Source organism: Gorilla gorilla, chromosome 1 (genome assembly GCF_029281585.2).
Source record: "Gorilla gorilla gorilla isolate KB3781 chromosome 1, NHGRI_mGorGor1-v2.1_pri, whole genome shotgun sequence".
Taxonomy (NCBI): Eukaryota; Metazoa; Chordata; class Mammalia; order Primates; family Hominidae; genus Gorilla; species Gorilla gorilla.
The window spans coordinates 38,191,621-38,203,795 of NC_073224.2; the positions used below are offsets into that span (position 1 = coordinate 38,191,621).

The 12,175-nt window shown below is 45.6% G+C and overlaps 1 long non-coding RNA gene across 3 annotated transcripts; it reads right to left on the bottom strand.

The window, feature by feature from the left end:
- Positions 1–5,074: 5,074 nt before the first annotated feature.
- Positions 5,075–11,952, bottom strand: LOC129528929 (uncharacterized). Of its 3 annotated transcripts, none has more exons than XR_008674213.2 (3): positions 11,716–11,952; positions 9,815–10,758; positions 5,075–5,150 (listed from the first exon to the last, which is right to left on the bottom strand). It is a non-coding gene; the product is annotated as an uncharacterized lncRNA (long non-coding RNA). The 3 variants fall into 3 exon arrangements; XR_008674214.1 differs by lacking the exon at positions 5,075–5,150 and adding an exon at positions 6,157–6,509; XR_008674212.1 differs by lacking the exon at positions 5,075–5,150 and adding an exon at positions 6,157–6,512.
- Positions 11,953–12,175: the final 223 nt, after the last annotated feature.

The window sequence follows — 12,175 nt, forward strand, 5'->3', positions numbered from 1 at the left end:
CTTATCTGCATGTTACAAGTCCTCATCCCATTGGGTTCCATTTGATCAAAAAGGCCTGAGGTTGGAACTTTGGGTACTTAATGACTGCAGGATCTTTTAGAGCTGGTGGCAGGGGGTAGGGAGTCTTCCTTCAAATTCTACTGCAGTGGCCTTCCCTGCTGAGACAGCATGGAAGGTATGCCCCCCAGAGGATCATAGCCTACTATGAGAAAAGACATTAACTTCACTTTTCTTTCTCTTCCAATTTATCTTTAGAGTAAAACACTGTCTATTGATAATTTGGAAGCTCAGGCCTCCCTCCTTCCTCCTCCTGTGCCCCTGGACAACACACCCACGTACACACTCTAGTTATAGAGCAAGAAAACCATGACCAAGGTGGGGACAAACCCAACACTGCTTCTAGTGTCCAGATGGCTCACCTATCCCTTCCACATAGGTTCTGAATCCACAGGCAGAATAGAAAAATTAACAGAAGGATAGAGTGCAAATATTTCTATTATTAGCTGGCCCATGATTTCTGTCAGACTCATTTTCATAAGGGAAACGCCTTGTCTCCAGTTTATCTCATCAGCAGGGAGCAGGGCTGTAACAAGCACTAATAATTGCAACATTCTACCATTTACAGAGAGCACTTTCACATTGATTACCTTATTTGAGACTCATCAGTGAGACTTATCATTGTGACTTGCCCAGCGTCACAGAGCTCATACATGGCAAAGACAGGACTGGCATCCATGTCTTTGGGCTCAAAGCTACTTTAAAATACAAAACTATTCAAATCAAACATTTTCCTTTCCAAAGGAAGAACCAATCAACGATATAGAGAAATTGCTTAAGCTCATTGGCAGAACTTTCCTCCCAAATTCTCATCCTAAACACAGTGTTTATAGTCAGTTGCCAGGCTGACAGTATTTCCTGCAAACAACAAATGTTTCCACCTGCTTCCTAAGTGCACCTGTGAAATCTACAAGACACCACTGTCATGATTCAATTACCGACCTATGTGAGGCCTGCTCCTATCCAGCTCTTCTCCCCCTGTTTCCCCACCCCTCTCCTTTTGTTTCATGTAGGAAACTGAAAATATTCTTATTGGGTAAAGCCAGGAGATGGGAATGCAACATTTGTTACTACATCTTTCATTAGACTCCAAAGTTAAAATAATTCATGTGATGGCAAGGTCATCAGGGCTCTGCCAGTGTATTTTAGAAGAGTCATTTTCTACAATTTAGATGACGGGCTAAATGTCAACTCTAATAAGGTAGAAAATTCTTACAGCGGAAAACTCAGTGTGTGCGTGTTTCTGACTACAAACTCTGAGGACCCACTGTGCATTGCCTTATTTAGAGATCATTTTTATTTTGTTCTTGCATAATGAAGAGGCTCGATTCCAATCTCAAAGGCAAATGCATATGGAGATATAAAGAATAAAAGGGGTGAGAGAGAGAAGCAATTTAAAACCCAACAGTATCTCTCTCAGCAAAATGAATAATTAAATTTCAGATTTGTCTTCTATCAAAAATGGTAATACGGGCAGACATTGAGGGAAGTGTGGCCATGGCATATTAATGATGGATGAAATGAAACATTATATCATTCTATTATTACTACGTGAAGCTAGGTGTGAGAGAAGAGGACCAGCTTATGGAAGCAGAGTGTTCCGGGAGATGAAGGTACACTATAGTTTTGTGATCCTACCTTGCCCTTGAGTTCCATTTGGACTAAGAAAAAATTTAATTCGGGTTTTATTATTATTGTTCCTTTCTCTCTCACTCTCTCCATAGCCCATCACAGCCCTCTGTGTGTGAGTGCTTTTTTTTTTTTTTTGAGACAAAGTCTAGCTCCGTCACCCAGGCTGGAGTGCAGTGGCATGATCTCAGCTCACTGCAACCTCCCCTCCTGGGTTCAAGTGATTCTCCTGCCTCAGCCTCTGAATAACTGGGACTAGAGGTGCATGCCACTACACCCAGCCAATTTCTGTATTTCTAGTAGAGACGGGTTTCACCACGCCGGCCAGGATGGTCATGATCTCTTGACCTCGTGATCTGCCTGCCTTGGCCTCCCAAAGTGCTGAGATTACAGGCATGAGCCACCGTGTCTGGCCCAGCCCTTTGTGTTTAAGATTAGATTGGCTAAATTCAGGCCTGGTTAAAAAACTTTGACCTAGGCCAGGTGTGGTGGCTCACACCTGTAATCCCACCACTTTGGGAGGCCAAGGTGGGCAGATCACAAGGTCAGGAGTTCAAGACCAGTCTGACCAACATAGTGAAAACCCGTCTCTACTAAAAATACAAAAAATTAGCCGGGTGTGGTGGTGTGCACCTGTAATCCCAGCTACTCAGGAGGCTGAGGCAGGAGAATTGCATGAATCTGGGAGGCGGAGGTTGCAGTGAGCCAAGATTGTGCCATTGCATTCCAGCCTGGGGCGACAGTGTGAGACTCTGTCTCAAAAACAAACAAACAAACAAAAAAAGAAACAAAAAAAAAAACTTTGACCTATTCCTTGATGCCAGATAAATTAATAGTTTAGGAAATAAGAAACGTAGAACACTAGTTTTCATATTAACAGCTAACTGGATGTGTCATAGCAGCACTATTCACAGTAACTCGAAACTGGAAATGACCCAAATATTCATCAAGAGAAGAATAGATAAATTCTAGCATATTCATCCAATGGAATGTTATGTTCCAGTAAGAACAAATTATCTACAACTTCTTGCTACAATATGGGTGAATGTCACATACACAATGTTGAACTGAAGGAGCTGGGCCCCAAAGAGAATCCACCATGGGAGTCTGTCGATAGACATGGAAAACAAAAACGGGTGAACCGAACCGAATCTCTCCTGTTAGAAGCAAGGGTTGTGCTTATCCTTGCAGGTCAGCAGTGACCAAAAGAGCACAACAGGGGCTTCCTACATGCAGATAACATTTTGTTTCTGGATTCGGGTGCTGGTTAGTCAAGTGTATTCAGTTTGTGAAAATTCATTGGAACTGTTCGCTTCAGTGTCCTTTTCTGTATCTATATTCCAATTAAAAACCAGAAGACTTCACTGGGTGGACCTTTAAGTGGTGTCTTTCACAAAGAGACTTAGCAAATTATAACATATGTTCATCTGGGACCCAGGATGGATCGATCTTGGTACAAACATAGTCCCACCAAGAAGTAAAGGTAAACAACTAAAAATAATTAAAATGCAATTCTGGTCTTTCCTCTCCTGTCCTCTCCCTTTTCCTCTCTCACTGCTCTGCTCTGGAGTCTCCTGTTCACTTAAGCCCGATCTCCTCTTTCCTCCCTGGCCCATCCTTGAGTTCTAAGCCCCATGGCCCTCACAGCTGCTCCTCTGCCTCTCTCCTGATTTTCCAGTCCTGCCTGTTTCAATGCATTCTCTCTCTATTTCATATTCTTCACACTTCTCTATGCTGCTTCTTTATTAAAATGAGGTATACAAAACCATTACAATAAACCTCTGGAGTAGAGCATTCTGAAAGTCTAAGGGACAAGTTAGCAAGGAAAGACATTTTAGAGGTCTCATCCAGGGAGGTAACCATGGGGGATTAAAAGGCCTTACTGTGCCGAGATAGTTTGCATCTTGTTTGATATACAAAAGAGAAGAGTTTGTTTATGAACTTTGGGTGAAGGAAGTCAACTGCTAGAATAATAAGTATGATGGTTAAGTTTAGCTTAGAACTCAAGGACTGGATTAAGAAACACCTAGAGTGCTAGCGGCCGGGCACGGTGGCTCACGCCTGTAATCCCAGCACTTTGGGAGGCCAAGGTGGGCGGATCACGAGGTCAGGAGATCAAGACCATCCTGGCTAACATGGTGAAACCCCGTCTCTACTAAAAATACAAAAAAAAAAAAAAAAAATTAGCTGGGGGTGGTGGCAGGTACCTGTAGTCCCAGCTACTCGGGAGGCTGAGGCAGGAGAATGGCGTGAACCCGGGAGGCGGAGCTTGTAGTGAGCTGAGATCCCGCCACTGCACTCCAGCCTGGGTGACAGAGCGAGACTCTGTCTCAAAAAAATAAAAAGAAAAAAAACACCTAGAGCACTGGCAAAGCATTCCTTCTGGGTGTGTCTTTCAGGGTTTCCAAGGGAGATTGGCGTGAGAGACAGTGGACTGAGTGGGGAAGTCCTCCCTCAATGTGAGCAAGCATCATCCAATCAGCTGGGCATCCCAATAGAACCAAAAAGGCAGAGAAAAGGCAACTCCCTCCACGCCTAACTCTCTCTCTCCTGGAGCTTGGACATGAGCACTCTAGGCTCTCTGGGCTTTGGATTCTAGGACTTAACACCAGTAGTGCCCTGGACCGGGTTCTCAGGCCTCTGGCCTTGGACTGAGAATTACATCATTGGCTTCCCTAGTTCTCAGGCTTTCAGACTTAGGCTGAGCCACGACACGAACATCCCAAGCTCTCCAGCTTGCAGACAGCCTGTTGTAGAACTTCTCCACTTACATAATCACGTGAGCCAAATCCCCTAATAAATCCCCACTCAAGTTCTGTCTATATATGCTATTGGTTCTGTCTCTGGAGGACCCTGACTAATACAGCAAGCACTTGCAAGTTAACCAGGGGAAGAAACGCATGAATAGTAATAGGATGAAGCCAAAAAAAAAAAAAAAAAAAAAGGAACACAACATTGTAAGTATAAGGTAAGATTAAATAAAAAGTTCTCATGTGGATGAGAGCAATTACCTTCTAATTGCTCTCCCTGCCACAAGTCTAACCTGTCACATACTTAACCTCCACACAAGACCATGGCAACCTGTGATCATGACCTGACTCCCCCTGTGCCCCCACCTTGTATGCTAAGTCATCCACTGGGCAAAGCCCAACTCTGCCACACAAGCCTCCCTACCTTGAAGGCTTGCCTTTCGCCACTCTCCTCCATCTTGGAACCTGTTGCCAGGACCTCCTTTCTTCTGGGAATTGCTACCCCCCACACATCCACATGGTTACCATTCGAGCTGTGGTGTCTGTGTAACCTTTGGCCACAGTTGGTTGGTTCTGGGATGGGCACTTGACCAAATAGGGACCAATTACAGTACCTTCTCCACGTCACACCTCCCCTACTACAGTTGGTTGGTCCAGAAGTCAGAACTCAGCTGAAGTGAGCGAATTACAATGCTTCTCCAGGACGTTTTGGAACTAGAATAGAGAAGGAGAAATAAGTCTTTTTCAGAAGTTAAAGCTATTGTGTTAAAACTTTAAGAACTTTGGCAGCCATGTGTCCTGATGTCTGGAACAGAGACATCATTAGGAGAAAGAGAGGTTAGAAAGGAAAGAGAGAAAGAGAGATATCAGAAGAAAGCCGAGCTGAAGGTCGAAAGGGCCTGACAGTGTTCAAGTTCTTCATTATATCCCTTTCTGAAGGCCTGTGACTTCCTTGGAGTCCACAAGAAAGCCCAGTATGCTGGCTGGGCGCAGTGGCTCACGCCTGTAATCCCAGTACTTTGGGAGGCTGAGGCAGGCGGATCACGAGGTCAGGAGATCGAGACCATCTTGACTAACACAGAGAAACCCCATCTCTAATAAAAATACAAAAAAATTAGTCCGGTGTGGTGGTGGGCACCTGTAGTCCCAGCTACTCGGGAGGCTGAGGCAGGAGAATGGTGTGAACCCGGGAGGCAGAGCTTGCAGTGAGCTGAGATTGTGCCACTGCACTCCAGCCTGGGCGACGAAGCGAGACTCCATCTCAGAAAAAAAAAAAAAAAAAAAAAGCCTAGTATCCTCAGTATAACCTTCTGTCACTTCTAACCAAGAGTCTTGTTACCTCTAAAATTAAGAAATTGCTTTGGTTCCTTGCATATAGTGTACTAGTAAATGAGCCCTTCAAAAAACAAAAACTGAGAGCCAGCACCAGTTGCCACTGCACTGTCCCAAGGTTTCTGGCTTCCTTGTCTTGGTTTATTGGGTTCTCTCTTCTCCCAATGCCCTTCTCATCAGCTTTTTCCCTTGGCTTGGATACCTTTTCAAAGTGTATTTCCTCTACCAGGTCTCCTGGGAAGCCTTTTCTAACTCCCTCCCTGTTCCCTTAGCTCCCTTTGTTTGCCTCTACTGCAGTACTCAGCACATTAAACTGAATTTATATAAAGACTTATGTTTTCCGCTCACGTCCGTGTGAAGAGACCACTAAACAGGCTTTGTGTGAGCAACAAGGCTGTTTATTTCACCTGGGTGCAGGTGGGCTGAATCAGAAGAGAGCGAAGGTAGATAGGGGCGGGGCTGTTTTATAGGATTTGGGTAGGTAAAGGAAGATTACAGTCAAAGGGGGTTGTTCTCTGGCTGGCAGGGGAGGGGGGGTCACAAGGTGCTCAGCGGGGGAGCTATTGAGCCAGGATGAGCCAGGAGAAGGAATTTCACAAGGTAATGTCATCAGTTAAGGCAGGAGCAGACCATTTTCACTTCTTTTGTGATTCTTAGCTACTTCAGGCCATCTGGATGTATACATTCAGGTCACAGAGGATATGTTGGCTTAGCCTGGGCTCAGAGGCCTGACATTCCTGTCTTCTTATATTAATAAGAAAAATAAAACAAAATAGTGTTGAAGTGTTGGGGTGGTGAAAATTTTTCGGGGTGATCTGGAGAGATAATGGGCGATGTTTCTCAGGGCTGCTTCGAGTGGGATTAGGGGCAGTGTGGGGACCTAGAGTGGGAGAGATTAAGCTGAAGGAAGATTTTGTGGTAAGGGGTGATACTGTGGGGTTGTTAGAAGAAACATTTGTCATATAGAATTATTGGTGATGGCCTGGATACGGTTTTGTATGAATTGAAAAACTAAACAGAATAAGAGGAGAAAAACAGGTATTAAAGGACTAAGAATTGGGAGGACCCAGGACATCCAATTAGAGAGTGCCCAAGGAGGTTCAGCATAGCCCTGCCAACAAAGATTATTTATTTACTTTAAGAGGGAGTTAAGAGTGGCAGTTTGGGGATAGTACCAGGAGATATCAGCTGTGATGGCTTGGAGAAACAGTGTAAACTGGCAGTGTAAACAAGAGCACGGCTTGTATGAGTAGTTGAGAACGGTGAATAGGAGTATGACCAGACAGAAGATAGTAGGGATGACAAGTTTTTTGGGGTGCAGTCCAAGTTGGTCTGGTGTCTGGAATGAGACTGGGGCTTAATAAAAAGGAGCATCTATACAGGAGCTCAAATGGGCTGTACCCTGTAGTATTCTGAGGACAGGCCTGAATTCTGATAAGGGCAAGTGGTAAAAGTATTGTCCGGTCCTTTTTAAGTTGGTGGCTGAGCTTGATGAGGTGTGTTTTTTAAAGACCATTAGTCTGTTCTACCTTTCCTGAAGATTGAGGATGGTAAGGGATATAAAGGTTTCACTGAATACCAACAGCCTGAAAAACTGCTTGAGTGATTTGACTAATAAAGGCTGGTCTGTTATCAGACTGTATAGAGGTGGGAAGTCCAACTGAGGAATTATGTCTGACAGAAGGGAAGAAATGACTGCAGTGGCCTTCTCAGACCCTGTGGGAAAGGCCTCTACCCACCCAGTGAAAGTGCCTACTCAGACCAAGAGGTATTTTAGTTTCCTGACTGAGGCATGTGAGTAAAGTCAATTTGCCAGTCCTGGGTGGGGGCAAATCCCCGAGCTTGATGTGTAGGGAAGTGGGGGGGCCTGAACAATCCCTGAGGAGTAGTAGAATAGCAGATGGAACACTGAGAAGTGATTTCCTTAAGGTTAGATTTCCATGATTGAAAGGAAATGAGAGGTTCTAAGAGGTGGACTAGCAGCTTGTAACCTCCATGGAAGAGGTTATGAAATGATGACAGAATAGAATGGGCCTGTGAGGCTGGAAGGAGATATTTTCCTTGGTCCAAGAACCATTTTCCTTGTGTAGGAAGAGATTGATAGGTGGAAGTTTCAGTGGGAGAGCAGGTGGGAGTGGCCAGATGAGAAGGAGAAAAACTGCCATGAGGGATAGAAGTTGGAAAGCTAGCTGCTTTTTTAGCTACCTTATCAGCATAAGCATTGTCCTGAGTGATGGAATCTGATGACTTTTGATGGCCCTTGCAGTGAGTGACTCCAGCTTCCTTTGGAAGTAAAGCAGCTTTGAGAAGAGTTTTTATTAAAGAGGCATTAATGATGGAGGACCCTTGCATAGTGTGGAAATTTCTTTCTGCCCATATAACAGCATGGTAGTGCAGGATATGGAAGGCATATTTAGAGTCAGTATAAATATTGATGCATAGTCCTTTTGTAAGAGCAAGGGCTTGAGTTAAGGCAATGAGTTTGGCTTTTTGAGAGGTAGTGGAGGGGGGCCGAAAGGTAGCCTCAATGATAGGTATGGAAGATACTACAGCATAGCCTGCCTTTGCTGGTAAGTGGCGATTAGGCCTGGTGGAGCTGCCATCAATAAACCAATAGTGTTCAGGGTTTATCAATAAACCAATAGTGAACAGGAAAGAAGGAAATATGGGGAAATGGAGCGAATGTCAGGTGGATCAGAGAGATACAGTCATGGGGGTCAGGTGTGCTATCAGGAATAATGTGGGAGGCTGGATTGAAGTCTGGGCCAGGAACAATGGTAACTGTGGGAGATTCAACAATGAGTAAGTATAGCTGAAGGAGCTGGGGAGCAGAAAGTATATGCATCATGTGGGAGGAAGAAAATAGATTTTGGAAGTTATGAGAACTTTAGAGAGTGAGTTGAACATAGTTTGTGATTTTGAGGGCCTCTAAAAGTATTAAGGCAGTGGCAGCTGCCACGCACAGACATGAGGACTAGGCTAAAACAGTAAGGTCAAGTTGTTTGGATAAAAAGGCTACAGGGCACAGTCCTGGCTCTCGTGTAAGAATTCTGACTGCACTAACCATGCCTAGGAAGGAAAGGAGTTGTTGTTTTGTAGAAGGGATTGGGGTTTGGGAGATTAGTCAGACATGATCAGCAGGGAGAGCACGTGTGTTTTTATGAGAATTATGCCAAGATAGGTAACAGATGAGGAAGAAATTTGGGCTTGACTGAGCCTGTCTGTGAAGCCTTGTGGCAGTACAGCCCAGGTAATTTGCTGAGCCTAATGGGTGTCAGGGTCAGTCCAAGTGAAAGCAAAGAGAGGCTGGGATGAAGGGTGCAAAGCAATAGTAAAGAAAGCATGTTTGAGATCCAGAACAGAATAATGGGTTGTGGAGGGAGGTACTGAGGATAGGAGAGTACACAGGTTTGGCACCACGTGGTGGATAGGCAAAACAATTTGATTGATAAGGCGCAGATCCTGAACTAACTTGTAAGACTTGTCTGGTTTTTGGACATGTAAAATAGGGGAATTGTATGGAGAGTATACAGGTTTTAGAAGCCCATGCTGTAGCAGGCGAGTGATAACAGGCTTTAATCCTTTTAAAGCGGGCTGTGGGATGGGATATTGGCATTGAGTGGGGTAAGGGTGATTAGGTTTTAATGGGATGGTAAGGGGTGCATGATTGGTCGCCAAAGAGGGAGTAGAGGTGTCCTATACTTGTGGTTTAAGGTGGGGAGATACAAGGGGAGGATGTGAAGGAAGCTTTGAACTGGGGGAAAAGGCGGCAATGAGGTGTGGCTGTAGCCCAGGAATAGTCAGGGAAGCAGATAATTTAGTTAAAATGCCTAGACCTAATAAGGGAGCTGGGCAGGTGGGGATAACTAAAAAGCAGTGCATTAAAGAATGTTATCCAAGTTGGCACCAGAGTTGGGGAGTTTTAAGAGGTTTAGAAGCCTGGTTGTCAATACCCACAACAGTTATGGAGACAAGGGAAACAGGCCCTTGAAAAGGTAATGTGGAGTGTGTAGCCTCCGTATTGATTAAGAAGGGGATGGACTTACCTTCCACTGTAAGAGTTACCCAAAGCTCGGCGTCCGTGATGGTCCAGGGGGCTTCCGAGGTGACTGGGCTGCATCAGTCTTCAGCCGCTAAGCCAAGCAGATCTGGGAAGGAGTCAGTCAGAGAGCCTTGGGCCAGAGTTCCAGGGGCTCTGGGAGTGGCTGCTGGGCAAGTTGGAGAGTCTGATATCCAGTGGGGTCCCATACAGATGGGACACAGCTTAGGAGGAATCCCAGGCTGCGGGCATTCCTTGGCCCAGTGGCCAGATTTCTGGCACTTGAAGCAAGCTCCTGGGGGAGGAGGTTCTGGAGGAACCCCTGGAAGCTGCGGTTCAGGCGTTTGGAGTTCCTGTGTGCTAGAGATGTGGCTGGGGTTTGTCTCACAGTGGAGGTAAGGAATTGCAACTCAGAAATACATTGCTACTTGGCTGCCTCTACTGTATTATTGTACACCTTGAAAGTGAGGTTAATTAAGTCCTGTTGTGGGGTTTGAGGGCTGGAATTTATTTAATTTTTGGAGTTTTATTTAATGTCAGGAGCTGACTGGGTGATAAAATGCATATTTAGAATGAGATGGACTTCTGACCCTTCCGAGTCTAGGGCTGTAAAGAGTCTAAGGGTTGCTGCTAAACGGGCCAAGAACTGGGCTGGGTTTTTCATATTTGATGAAAAAGAGCCTAAATGCTAACTGATTTGGGAGAGGTCAGGTAAAGAAAAAGGAGCATTAACCTTGACTATGCCTTCAGCTCCAGCCACCTTTTTAAGAGGAAATTGCTGGGCAGGTTGGGGAGGGCTAGCCATGGAATGAAACTGTAAGTGGGACCAGGTGTGAGGAGGGGAGTTGATAAAAGGATCATAGGGTGGAGAAGCGGAGGCTGAGGAAGAATTGGAACCTGGCTCGGCCTGGTGAGGAGCAGCCTGGGGAGGAGGGGAGAGGTCAGATGGGTCTGTAAAAAAAAAAAAAAAAAAAAAAAGGAAGATTGGAAAGACTCAGCAACACTTGGGATTGGGACTGAGGGGACAGGCGGAGGGAAAGAAGGAAGATTTGTGATGAGTTGCATTGGGAACAGAGACTAGGGAGGGACCAATGTGTAAAAGAATGCCTGGACATCAGGCACCTCAGACCGTTTGCCCATTTTATGACAAGAATTATCTAGATCTTGTAGGATGGAAAAATTGAAAGTGCCATTTTCTGGCCATTTAGAGACATTGTCAAGTTTGTATTGGGGCCAAGTAGTGTTGCAGAAGAAAATAAGGCATTTAGGTTTTAGGTCAGGTGTGAGTTGAAGAGGTTTTAAGTTTTTGAGAACACAGGCTAAGGGAGAAGAGGGAGGAACGGAGGGTGGAAGGTTGTCCATAGTGAAGGAGGCAAGCCCAGAGAAAAGAGAGGCTAGAGACATGGAAAGAAGGGGTGGGGGTGCTTGCCCCCCAGGAAAGTGGAAAAGGGGTAGAGACATGGAGAGAAGGAGTAGGGGGGTGCTTGCCCTCCAGAAAAGTGGTGCTTGCCACTAAGGGTGAAGGACCAAGGCAGAAAAGAGAGGGTAGAGACACAGAGAGAAGGGGTTGGGGGGTGCTTGCCCCCCAGAAAAGAGGTGCTTGCTGCTAAGGGTGAAGGACCAAGGCAGGCATCCCCATGTGGTCAGACACCTCTGAAATGTGGGTGAATAATCAGGCAGGCATCCCTGCGTGATTAAACACCAAGGGAAGACTGTCTTCCTGAGTCCATGAGTGGTGCCGGAGTTTTGGGTTCATGGATAAAATGCGTCTCCTGTCTCTACCAGAAAAGGAAAGGAACTGAAATTAAGAGAAGGCAGAGATTGAAAGATGGCGCCAAGATTGAAAGGAGAAAGAGGTTGAGGGATAGTGAGAGAGGTTAGAGAAGAGAGTAAGAAGAGGCCGCTTACCCGATTTAAAATTGGTGAGATGTTCCTTGGGCTGGTTGGTCTGAGGACCCGAGGTTGTAGATGGATCTTTCTCACGGAGCAAAGGGCAGGAGGACAGGGGATTGATCTCCCAAGGGAGGTCCCCTGATCCGAGTCAGGGCACCAAATTTCACTTGTGTCCGTGTGAAGAGACCACCAAACAGGCTTTGTGTGAGCAGCAAGGCCATTTATTTTACCTGGGTGCAGGTGGGCTGAGTCCGAAAAGAGAGTCAGTGAAGGGAGATAGGTGTGGGACTGTTTTATAGGATTTGGGTAGGTAAAGGAAAATTACAGTCAAAGGGGGTTGTTCTCTGGCTGGCAGGAGTGGGGGTCACAAGGTGCTCAGCGGGGGAGCTTTTGAGCCAGGATGAGCCAGGAGAAGGAATTTCACAAGTTAATGTCATCAGTTAAGGCAGGAACAGGCCATTTTCACTTCTTTTGT